The 13,361-nt window shown below is 40.2% G+C and overlaps 1 long non-coding RNA gene across 1 annotated transcript; it reads right to left on the minus strand.

Moving 5' to 3' along the window:
• Positions 1 to 8,473: 8,473 nt before the first annotated feature.
• On the minus strand, positions 8,474 to 12,982 carry LOC131358077 (uncharacterized). The gene is made up of 3 exons (XR_009205341.1): positions 12,968 to 12,982; positions 12,593 to 12,776; positions 8,474 to 8,554 (listed from the first exon to the last, which is right to left on the minus strand). It is a non-coding gene; the product is annotated as an uncharacterized LOC131358077 (long non-coding RNA).
• Between the last annotated feature and the right edge of the window lie 379 nt (positions 12,983 to 13,361).

The following is a 13,361-nucleotide window of genomic DNA, read 5'->3' on the forward strand; positions in this document are numbered from 1 at the left end:
TTGGACTGAGATCTATACCGAGGAATTTGGGGGCCAAGTCAGCACCTCAAACTCATTATTGTGCTCATCAGTGCAAAGAACCTAAAGTGGAAATAAAAATGTCCTTATACAGTTAAACCTGATCAATTATCTATAGCTGTTAATACATCCACCTGGTGTCATGCTATTACCTGCTTCATATTACTTGTAAAGGTGGGGGTGAAAAAGCACAGCACCTGGTATTCCCAGGAGGTCTACCCTCCAACTTCTAACCAGGTCAAACCCTGCATAACTTCTGAGATCAGACGAGATCAGGCGTTCTCAGGGTGGTGTGGCTATGGCGAGAGATGACCCGCACTACTGGCTCTTTGTAGTGTATGGCGTAGACAACACCTTTCTCTCACTTCCTAATTTGCTGTTGTACAGAGAGAACAACCTCTTCATCTAAACTAACATTTCTGTCTCACCTCCCTGCAACACACACACAAACACATGGCTCTTCACCTCTTGGAAGTTCCTACCACTTAATGTCATGTTACTCCGCTTAATTTCTCCAAATATTTAAACAGGCACGTTGTATCTCAGCTTCTTGCTTTATTTTAATGCCACATATGACTTCTTGACTCACTTTAAATAACACATAAGATAAAGAAAGAGAAAGAAAAGGTGACTGAGAACAGACTATTACCCTTCATCCACAAATACTTTCGCACTTCAATTTTTGCGTTAAAAACAATTCAGATCAAGAATTTAAAGCCGCTAAAACTACGAGAATCGCATGCCTTTTTTTCTTTGCACTGCACCTACAAAGGCACAGAAAGCACACTATGTTGTTAATATTTGTCAGGACATCATGGATGTCACAGCTCTGCTGACAGCAGTTTTCTCCTAGTTTTCCCATCATCCTTAAAGAAACTACTTGTTAATGTTCCAAATGTTTTGGTACACTGTTACTATAAATCAAATGATTATTGGACCTCAATTTACTTTTTGGCTTTACTTATTTTTTGTTAGTTTAGCTTACTTAAAAACACTTTAAAAAAGCTGCAGGTTAATTATCGGCAAAGTGATTCCCGCGAAGTGAACTACACAGGGAGCAGGATGTACACTTTTAAAGTGCACTGCGACACGGGCCGAGAAATCGGCAATCCATTGCTCTTCCTGTAATAGCCCGGATGTTAAGACCTGCAAGATTTTTTTCAACCTGAATTTTAATACCTGAATTTTTTTCTGCCTGAATTTGTGAGGTTGAAAAACAATAGAAAGATTGTATTTTTTTGTAAATGCTGTAAGGATTTTTTCCATTCAGATCAAATTGCAAATTGACAAGTTTTTATTCAAGTTTCATGTGATTCAATATGCTATTTTGCTTTCAGGAATTTTGGCACTATTATACTTCCATACCTCGTGAAAAAAAAATGCATGTAAAAAAATAAAACACAAATCACAAAATTGAAAACACAATTTAAAAATAAAACAAACAAAAAAGAAAAAAAGAAACAGTAGGAATTAAAAACAGACATTTTGCTTACTTTACACAGATGTTTGTTCTTTCTGCTACTTTTGCTCGTCATTAAATTTTCTGTTTATTCACAGCTTCACTTTTCTGAGTTTTATGCAGATTAAGTGGCGGGATAAAAGTCTGCATTGGTCCTGCTTCTCAACCTACTGCCCTTCTCTAGCCAATCAGTAAAGTGGCGTCACTGACTCTGCGGTTAGTGTTTGAACCTGTCTTGAGTAAGTGAGAAGATGGGCGACTACACACTACTACATGTAATCCATATCAATGTATACGTTAGTTAGATGCCTTAATTGCCCAAGGAATTAGTTGTAATATGTCTAAAATGGTCCTTAAATGTTCCAGTTGTTTTGTGCAGGTGTGGAGGACATGGTGCTTTCTTCCTAGAGGAGCAGAGTGTTGGGGTTAGTCCTTACAAAGACTGAGTGGATGCTGTGGTCACAGTTTAGGACAGACATTGAACCAGACTCCCCACCCCAAATTTGTTTTAAACTGTGTGAGGCAAATTGTGGAATAAATCTGTTTTAATTACATTTATAGTATCACTCTACAATGCTTACGTCTAATAACCCTAAATCCTTCTGCAGCTTTTATGGTGGCATGCAACTCCATAATGATGTTGATCTATCTCTAGCACACAGACAGAAATAAAGAGTCTAGAAATAATTTCTAATTTAAAGACTTATTTTCAGTTGACAGATTTTTGACTCTGACAAGAAGCCATTGTTATAATATGAATAAACATCTCTCCCTCTCTCTGGCATTAATATATAACATTAACAGTCACTACTTTAATAAACTTCATTTTCTTTCTTTCTTTTTTTCAATATAGGCCAGAACTAGCAGTAACAGCCCTGGACACAGAATTATAAAAACTGCAGCAAGACACTACTGCAATGGGCAGAAACAGAAGTGCAGAGTCAAATACTTTAAAACCAAATCAAACAAATCAAAGCGTACATCTTTTATCAACAAGAACGCTACTGTAATGGCAGTCCTGGAACATTCAGACTAAAGCTTTTATCTTTCCTGGTTTCTGGATGCAGTGTTTATTCTTCTTTTTCCACAGACAGTCTGCATCCTGAAACTATCAGGTAAAGAGCTATAAGTGTCATAAAAAGTAATACAGCAGACTTTCATATACTCATATAAAACTGCAAATCTAGCTATTATTAACGGTCATCTTGAAAATATTGCGGGGAATCTATGCTTCAGTACAGCACCAGCATGCACTTGGCCATGTTCTGATCAGTGAATGTCCGTCTCTGATCCTGGTGCCCCCTTGATCCTGTATCTGACTGACCTGAGCCTGTGGACACGGTGATACAGGACTCTGATTAAGAGTCTGGGTTAATACAGTAACAATAGCTATGCTATGCTAATGATGGTATAATGATACACTTGTCCAGTTTATTTAAATATTCTTTAGCATAACAAGAGAGTAACAGGAGGTTTGACACGATACTACAATAGACACACATAAGAAGCTTTAAGCATATTAATTGACTCTATGCACGACTACTTCCGCATTTCGTCTCAGTTGCTCCACAACTTCCAGTGCTGTGCCAGAAGTGTTTTTACCCATCGTTTCAATGAGAGCTACCAACATGGCATTTTACACTCGCTGCATGCAAGAACTTCCACAGATATTACAGTGAACGATGTCCATCGAATTTTAAGATTAGCATTGGTCACTCCTTCAAGTAAAAGGAGAAGGCCTTCCAGATTGTATGTTTCCAGTTATATCGACCACTTTGAAGGTACATGTTCTCAAGCTAACGAGCTAATGTTAGCTAGTTTGGTTTGTGACACAGCATACTCTTAGTGTCAGTGTTTTGTTTACTTAACCTTTTTAAAATCTTCTGTTTTTAGTTTCACTAATGTTATGTTAATACGATCTGTATGACACTTTAAAGCTATAAATGTCACATTTTTCTGTTTCTGAAAAGCATCAGGTGACCGGAGAGATCAGCGTGAGGGTGACTTGTGTCAGATCTATGAGGAAGACAGAGAAGCCACAATGTTGTAAAGTTATTTATATTTATATGTTTACAGAAACACTGTATTAAAGTTATATATATTTAATAGTGTTTCAGTAACCATGTAAATATATATAACTTTAATAGTGTTTCTGTAAACATGTAAAGTCATTTATATTTACATGTTTACAGAAACGCTGTATCAAAGTTTTTTATATTTACATGTTTACAGAAATGCTGTATCAAAGCTATTTATTTACAGACACATTATTAAAAATGGTTACAATTACTCAACTGCGGTTGCGGGTCTGCGGTTGTGAGGCCGGTTGGATGTAATGCCAAATTGGAGACGGCTTATGGTAGAGAAATGAACATTCAATTCACGGGTGGTCAACAGCTCTGGTGGACATTCCTGCAGTCATCATGCCAATTGCACGCTCCCTCAAAACTTGCGACACCTGTGGCATTGTGCTGTGTGATAAAACTGCACATTTTAGAGTGGCCTTTTATTGTGTCCAGCCGAAGGCACACCTGTGCAATAATCATGCTGTCTAATCAGCACCTTGATATGCCACACCTGTGAGGTGGACGAATTATCTCGGCAAAGGAGAAGTGCTCACTAACACAGATTTAGACAGATTTGTGAACAATATTTGAGAGAAATAGGCCTTTTGTGTACATAGAAAAAGATACTTAGATCTTTGAGTTCAGCTCATGAAAAATGGGGGCAAAAATCTCCAGTATTCTTCTAGAATATAGAAAATAAATCCCTAAACAAAAAACACTGAATTAAAAGGTGTGTCCAAACTTTTGACTGGAAGTGTAAATACATACATATACATTATATATATATATATCTATATACATATATACACATATGTGAATAATACAAAAAATTCTCAATTATCAGAAATATTGACAGAAATAATCCATCAACTCAATTATTTGAGTGGATTACATCACGAAAGTCAATTAAGCAGATTTTTTTTAAATCAAAAATTGCTAATTTTTTCCCCCTTTCTTAAACCTTCAAAAAATTAGCCACTTAATCAGGCGTTGTTTGACCACAAGAAACACCGGTCCCGTTGCCTTATGGGATAGTATTTCTGTCGTGCAGCATCACGGTGGCAGAGCAGTAGGTCATCCTCTACTGCTGTATTTCTCATCTACTGATTTAATAATACTGATCAAATCCACACCACACTGCTATAAAGGCTTTGGTCTACTTTATAGCAGGGGAGGAGAGATTTGCTTTCACATGAAATTTGAAAAGTCTTGTGAGAGTCTCATGTGTCATTTATACACGATTTCTCACTGAACCTCAACACCTTCAAGGAGATAAATAAATAAACAAAGAAGATAAAGTAAAGGGCATGCAAAGAGCTAAAAGCCACAACTGCTATCTATCTGAAAGCACTGTTAAACTAGCCACACATAGATTGTAGGGGTGCAGCTTTTACATACAAAAGGCTTTTAGGCCAAATAATTAAATCACATTGTTCAAGCAATCACATTCTCAGCCATTCAAAAAACATGTAATTCATGTATTTATGCAATGAATCTGAGTAAGGCCCTTATTTATACATATATATATATATATATATATATATATATATACATATATATAAATATATATATATATATATATATATATATATATATATATATATATATATATATACACACTATATTGCCAAAAGTATTCGCTCACCTGCCTTGACTCGCATATGAACTTAAGTGACATCCCATTCCTAATCCATAGGGTTCAACATGACATCGGTCCACCCTTTGCAGCTATAACAGCTTCAACTCTTCTGGGAAGGCTGTCCACAAGGTTTAGGAGTGTGTTTATGGGAATTTTTGACCATTCTTCCAGAGGCGCATTTGTGAGGTCACACACTGATGTTGGACGAGAAGGCATGGCTCTCAGTCTCCGCTCTAATTCATCCCAAAGGTGTTCTATCGGGTTGAGGTCAGGACTCTGTGCAGGCCAGTCAAGTTCATCCACACCAGACTCTGTCATCCATGTCTTTATGGACCTTGCTTTGGTCACTGGTGCACAGCCATGTTGGAAGAGGAAGGGCCAGCTCAAACTGTTCCCACAAAGTTGGGAGCATGGAATTGTCCAAAATGTCTTGGTATGCTGAAGCATTCAGAGTTCCTTTCACTGGAACTAAGGGGCCAAGCCCAGCTCCTGAAAAACAACCCCACACCATAATCCCCCTCCACCAAACTTTACACTTGGCACAATGCAGTCAGACAAGTACCATTCTCCTGGCAACCGCCAAACCCAGACTTCGTCCATCAGATTGCCAGATGGAGAAAGCGCGATTCGTCACTCCAGAGAAGCAGCGTCTCCACTGCTCTAGAGTCCAGTGGCGGCGTGCTTTACACCACTGCATCCGGCGCTTTGCATTGCACTTGGTGATGTATGGCTTGGATGCAGCTGCTCGACCATGGAAACCCATTCCATGAAGCTCTCTGCACTGTTCTTGAGCTAATCTGAAGGCCACATGAAGTTTGGAGGTCTGTAGCGATTGACTCTGCAGAAAGTTGGCGACCTCTTACGCACTATGCGCCTCAGCATCCGCTGACCCTGCTCCGTCAGTTTACGTGGCCTACCACTTCGTGGCTGAGTTGCTGTCGTTCCCAAACACTTCCACGTTCTTATAATACAGCTGACAGTTGACTGTGGAATTTTTAGGAGCGAGGAAATTTCACGACTGGATTTGTTGCACAGGTGGCATCCTATCACAGTTCCACGCTGGAATTCACTGAGCTCCTGAGAGCGACCCATTCTTTCACAAATGTTTGTAAAAACAGTCTGCATGCCTAGGTGCTTGATTTTATACACCTGTGGCCATGGAAGTGATTGGAACACCTGATTCTGATTATTTGAATGGGTGAGCAAATACTTTTGGCAATATAGTGTATATATATATATATATATATAAATAAAGAGATAAATGTATAAATGTAAGTCGATCTGGATAAGAGCATCTGCCAAATGCCATTAATAATGTAAATGTATAATGTAAATGTAAAATGCAATCATTTGATAGAAGACATACAAAACCTCCTGTGTTCATTAGCAACTTCAATTTTTCACTATTACACAGATGGTCGAGTCCAGCAAGACACGAAGAACCCTCAAAATAGCTTTTAAAACAAACATTGTACTTGAATTGCTTGGGAATACTTTTTTTTAAAACAGTGCTGAAATGTAAATATAGCTATGTTGCTATATGATGTCTCTCACATGCTAACTTGACCAGTCAGTTAACTGAAGGCCCTTAAGCAATCCAACGTGCTGGCCATTGCCTAAATATCAAGAAATAAGATACCACATCTAATAGAGCATAGACAAGACAGTGCAAAAGACAATAAATACAAGAAAGAGAACACAAAAGAACACAGGACAGTTAGCGCTGAAAAAGAAAGAAAAGAACCTGTAATGGAATGTAAGTGAAATAAAATAAGATAAAAATGAAATGATGTAAAAATTATTGTGCAAAAATATGACTATAGCAGCAGATGACAGGTAGAGGTAGTGCAATAAGTAATGAACAATATAAATTATGTGTATGCATCCACATAGTCAAGAGAGAGTGTGTGTATGTGTGTGAGAGAGACAGAGAGTTGTATACAGTTCAGTTCTGAGTGTGTGTGTGTGTGTGTGCTATTTTTATTAGTCATTATTCCAAATGATGTAATAATGATATAGTCTAGGACAGATATGTTACAAACTTGTTGTTTTAACCTGTTTAGAAACATTGTATAAAGAGATAAAATGTATAGTATTAGAAAAAAATAAGAAAAAGCATAAAAATAGTGCCTTCAGAATGGACAGAATAAACATACACATAGAAATATAAAAACAGGGGAAAGGGTAGCAGAGACCTGGGTGATGGAACCAAAAAGAAAGGCTAGTGGTGTAGATGAGTGCGTCAGTGCATTGAGATGGGGGTGGTGACCTTTGGAGTCTCACTCTCTGCCATGACAGCATCTTAAAAAAAAAGAAAAAGAAAGAAGCACAATTATGAATTTAGCTGTATGTGTCACAGATCATACACCCAGTTTACACAATATAAAACATTATACAATTATCCCACAAACAGATATAGTGACAAAACATAAGTCAGAATATTTCATTTTGATATAGAAAGTCAGTTCTCCCTCTGTAGCAGCTCTCTCAGTAAGGTAATATCAGATGCATGCCACTGCTATGCTGAGGACACTCAACTCATTCTCTCCTTTGCTCTCTGCTGTTCATCCATGGAGATCCATACGTTAGGATTTTGTGATCTCCCTGGACAACTCTCAGATCACAATCTGTTCACCCACCCCTGGGGTAGACCCAGACAACTAAACAGCCTTCTCACCTCACATTCCTAAACTGAGTCACACGGTTTCTCCCTAATATCAGGAGGATTTGACCATTTCTACATTTCCATACAGGTAACTCAGGTGCTTGTTGCTATTCTGGTCCATTCTGGTGTACAGGTTTTCTCAAATTATTAAAGACTGGAGCTTTGCACTGCCATCTCACCTTCTTCCTCCTCTTCTTCGTCACTGCTAAAGGTGATGACTGTTTTGGGGCGAGCATGGGAGGTTTTGGGGGTCACCAAGTCACTGTCATCCATCTGGGATTTCCCACGACCTGCAAGATGTTATTTTCAAGATGTTATGGTGACATGCAGAATGTGTCACATTAATTATTTGCCCTGGATGCGCATTAAAGAATATAGATAAGAATATAAAGAATATACATATTTAAAGAAGGGATAACCCCTGCCTTGTGTAGAATGTTAGTCAGGCATTCAGGCGGTACCAAGAGGTGCGAAAATAAGCTGCAGTTGATGTGTCTATAAATAAACCAGGCACACAGAAAGTGTGTGAGGAAATCATTTTGAGAAACAGCAATGTGTCATCTTACCTCGTGTTGGTCTGCGAGCACTCTTGGGCACAGGAGTGTTTTCTGCTTTTCCAGCTGCTGCTCTCGCTCTTCATTTTCCACATCTTCCAGACCTTTTGTATGCACTGCTGTTAACTTCTTCTCAAACTCCTCTACCTGAGCCTGTGGCATTAGAGGACAGCAATAAGACATTCAATTAAATTGGAGCATAAACAGTTTAGCAAACATTTATAATCAAAATGACACTTTACATATAGTTTGAAAGGTAAGGATAATTGTAAATAGAGTGCTATGAAAATGTATTTTAAAGGTTTTCATTATTTTGTGGTTTCCATTTTGCATTTAAACCTTTGTTTTTAATATATGGTTTTAACAAAATCTATTCATTTTAATGGAATCACCAACATCTTGCAATCACCTCAATAACAGCATCAGCTGAAGATTATATCAGAGGTATTCAAATGTGGGTGTGTGCAGGGAGTACAGTTAAAGGCGTTAAAGAATAAATAGAATTTACCATCAGACTTATTGATTTTGCCAAAGAGCTCTAAATTTTAACTCTAGAGTACACTGGAACTCAAAAATATCCACCCCCACCCGGCCTTAAAAACAAAATCCATCAATGTGTTCATCTTATCTTTCATTAAAAGCGTTTAGTTATTGTTAAACAAAATTAATTGGGGAAAAGCAGTGTCAAATCTAACTTAAATAATTTTAATGGTAATGATTTTTGGATAGTGCTTTAAAATGTGCAGCCTATATCGTTGATCTCCTTATCTAGCCATGGGGTCACAGTCCAGTGACTTCTGTGCGGTGCCAAGCCGGATAAATAGAGAGGGTTGCATCAGGAAGGGCATCCGGCGTAAAACATTGCCAAATTTAACCATGCGAATCGTCAGGACTCTAAATTTCATACCGGATCGATCGAGGCCGGGTTAACAACGACCGCCATCGGCGCCGTTGACCTACAGGGCGCTCGTGGAAATTGGGCTACTGTTGGTCAAAGAAGTAGAGGAGGAAGGAGAGTGTGCAGACAGAGAAAGAAGAGGAAAGGTAAGAGTGTAGGACTGAGAATAGGAACTCTGAATGTTGGTGCTGTGACAGGGAAAGGTAGAGAGCTGGCTGATATGATGGAGAGAAGGAAGGTGGATATACTGTGTGTACAGGAGACCAGGTGGAAGGGTAGCAAGGCTCATAGTATAGGAGCAGGATTCAAGCTGTTTTATTATGGTGTGGATAGTAAGAGAAATGGGGTAGGTGTGGTCCTGAAGGAGGAGTTTGTGAGGAATGTTCTGGAGGTGATGAGAGTGTCAGACAGGGTGATGAGTCTGAAGTTTGAGATTGAAGGGGTGATGTTGAATGTTGTTAGTGGTTATGCCCCACAGGTAGGTTGTGAGTTAGAGGAGAAAGAGATTCTGGAGTGAATTAGATGAGGTGATAGAGACTATTCCAACAGGTGAGAGAGTGGTGATAGGAGCAGATTTTAATGGACATGTTGGTGAGGGAACACAGGTGATGAGGAGGTGATGGGCAAGTTTGGAGTTAAGGAAAGGAACCTTGAAGGACAGATGGTAGTGGACTTTGCTAGGAGGATGGACATGGCTGTGGTTAACACTTATTTTCAGAAGAAGGGAGGAGCATAGAGTGACTTACAGGAGTGGAGGTAGGAGCACACAGGTAGACTACATCCTATGTAGAAGAGGCAATCTGAAAGAGATTAGTGACTGTAAAGTGGTAGTGGGAGAGAGTGTAGCCAGACAGCATAGGATGGTGGTGTGTAGGATGACTTTGATGGTCTGTAAGCAGAGGTCAAAGATAGAGATGGAGAAGAAAACCAAGTGGTGGAAGCTGAAAAAGGAGGAATGTTGTGAGGAATTTAGACAGAAGTTGAGGCAGGCTCTGGGTGGTCAGGTAGTGCTGCCAGATGACTGGGAAACTACAGCAGAAGTGATCAGGGAGGCAGGAAGAAAGGTGCTGGGTGTGTCATCTGGAAGGAGGAAAGAAGATAAGGAGACTTGGTGGTGGAATGAGGAAGTTCAGGATAGTAATCAAAGGAAGAGGTTAGCCAAGAAGAAGTGGGACATGGACAGGACTGAAGAGAATACACAGGAATACAAGGAGTTACAGCACAGAGTGAAGAGGGAGGTGTCTAAGGCCAAGCAGAAGGTGTATGATGAGTTGTACACTAGGTTAGACACTAGAGATGGAGAGAAGGACTTGTATAGGTTAGCTAGGCTAAGGATGTGTGGCAAGTTAGAGTTATTAAGGATAGAGATGGAAAGGTGCTCACAAGTGAGGAGAGTGTACAGAGGAGATGGAAGGAGTAGCCTGCTTTGAAGAGCTGATGAATGAGGAAAATGAGAGGGAACAAAGAGTAGAAGGGGTGAACTCTGTGGAACAGAAAGTAGATAAGATTAGAAAGGATGAAGTCAGGAAGGCTTTGAAGAGGATGAAAAGTGGAAAGGCAGTTGGTCCTGGCGACATCCCGGTGGAGAGTCTGGAAGTGTCTAGGAGAGGCGGCAGTGGAATTTTTAACTAGTCTGTTTAATGGGGTTTTAGAGAGTGAGAAGATGCCAGAGGAATGGAGAAGAAGTGTATTAGTGCCTATCTTTAAGAATAAGGGTGACATGCAGAGTTGCAGCAACTATAGGGGATAAAGTTGATGAGCCATACAATGAAGCTATGGGAAAGAGTAGTGGAAGCTAGGTTAAGGAAGGTTGTGGAAATTTGTGAGCAGCAGTATGGCTTCATGCCCAGAAAGAGCACAACAGATGCAATTTTGCTCTGAGAATGCTGATGGAGAAGTATAGGGATGGTCAGAGAGAGTTGCACTGTGTGTTTGTAGACTTGGAGAAAGCGTATGACAGGGTGCCAAGAAAGAGCTGTGGTACTGTATGAGGAAGTCAGGAGTAGCAGAGAAGTATGTCAGAGTGGTGCAGGACATGTATGAGAGGAGCAGGACAGTGGTGAGGTGTGCTGTAGGCCAGACAGAGGAGTCCAGAGTGGAGGTGGGACTGCATCAGGGATCGGCTCTGAGCCCCTTCCTGTTTGCTATGGTGATGTCAGAGGAGGTGAGACAGGAGTTGTCAGAGGAGGTGAGACAGGAGTCTCCTTGGACAATGATGTTTGCAGATGACATTGTGATCTGTAGTGAGAGCAGGGAGCAGGTGGAGGAAAACCTGGAGAGGTGGAGGTTTGTGCTGGAGAGAAGAGGAATGAAAGTCAGTCGTAGTAAGACTGAGTACATGTGTGTGAATGACAGGGAGGGAAGTGGAACAGTAAGATTACAGGGTGAAGAGGTGAAGAAGGCACAGGAGTTTAAGTACTTGGGGTCAACAGTCCAGAGTAATGGAGAGTGTAGGAAAAGAGGCAAAGAAGCGAGTGCAGGCAGGTTGGAATGGGTGGAGAGAGGTGTCGGGAGTTCTGTGTGATAGAAAAATTTCAGCGAGAATCAAGGGAAGGTGTACAGGACAGTGGTGAGACCCGGCCATGCTGTCCGGTTTAGAGACAGTATCACTGAGACAGAGACAGGAGTCAGAGCTGGAGGTAGCAGAGCTGAAGATGTTGAGGTTCTCTTTGGGAGTGACACGGTTGGACAGGATTAGGAATGAGTACTTCAGAGGGACAGCTCATGTTGGTCGTTTGGGGGACAAAGTTAGAGAGGCCAGGTTAAGATGGTTTGGACATGTCCAGAGGAGGGAGAGTGAGTATATTGGTAGGAGAATGTTGGACATGGAGCTGCCAGGCAGGAGGAAAAGAGGAAGGCCAAAGAGGAGGTATATGGATGTAATAAATGAGGATATGAAGCGAGTGGGTGTAAGTGTTGAGGATGCAGAAGATAGGGATAGGTGGAGAGAGATGATTCGCTGCGGCCACCCCTGAAGGGAAAAACTGAAAGCAGAAGAAGATATCGTTGATCTCCTGTGGTCAGCTCAGATGCAAACAAATACAAAATACTGCAGGAGATAAACAGTAAAAGTGTCAGCAGTGTGGAACCATCTTAAAGTTTCTAACAAGCAATTAGCAATAAGACAAGCAATTTTTAAAAGCATATGTTGAAAATATACTGCATTATATTTTTAACTGTTCAGGGCTTCCCCTTCTTGCCCTGCAGTACTTGAGTACCAAAGTTAGGGATTTTTGGGAGGGCATGAGAAAAGTTATGAATATGCCTACATCCTTGTGTGGAGTGTAGCGTACTTTAAACTGGGGCTCGGCTCTGCGGCGGAGTTTGGCCAAGATGGAGAGCAGAGGTTGGTAAACCGCATCCTCTGTAAGTTTATCACTGTAACACTCCCAGCACTCCTGTAGCTTCTTGAAGCCTCGCTCACACATGGAGAGCAGCGACAGAGATACAGCAATATCTGCCCACTGCCGCTCGGTCCTGAACAAAAACACAAACAGACAAGTGTTTATATTTTCTAACTTTAGTGAACCATTGCACCAAAGCATTATAGCTCCTGGCTAAAACATTCACATCACTACTCTACTAAATGATAACAAACTATGTACATATATTCTTTGTAATAAAGTTTTTAGTAGAAAGGAAATGAAAACACTGATTTTGCTACTCACTTTGCAGTTCTGAAAGCGCTGACAGAGCTTCTCCACCAAGCTCTCCATCTGCCTCTCCTTAGTTATATAGGAAAACAGTTGCCTATGACAAAATGAGTACAATTAATCAATTACATATTTACAAATATATTAACCAAAAATCCAAGCAATACCAAACCAAATACCAAATTAATTTTTACTTCATAACAGTGCTGAAGTCCTCCTCTTTCATTCCTCTCTCTGGATCGGACAGCCTACTTATAATGTCTGGCAGCAGATTATAGATGGCATTATCCTGAGAGAGGAAACCAACAACGACTAAACAAAGAAAGAGAAATAAAAAGTACATCAAGGCGTACAACTCACAAATAAGTGCCTACCTTTGCAGCGAGTTCATTGAAAAAGTTGACTCCAA

Source organism: Hemibagrus wyckioides, linkage group LG08 (assembly GCF_019097595.1).
Source record: "Hemibagrus wyckioides isolate EC202008001 linkage group LG08, SWU_Hwy_1.0, whole genome shotgun sequence".
Taxonomy (NCBI): Eukaryota; Metazoa; Chordata; class Actinopteri; order Siluriformes; family Bagridae; genus Hemibagrus; species Hemibagrus wyckioides.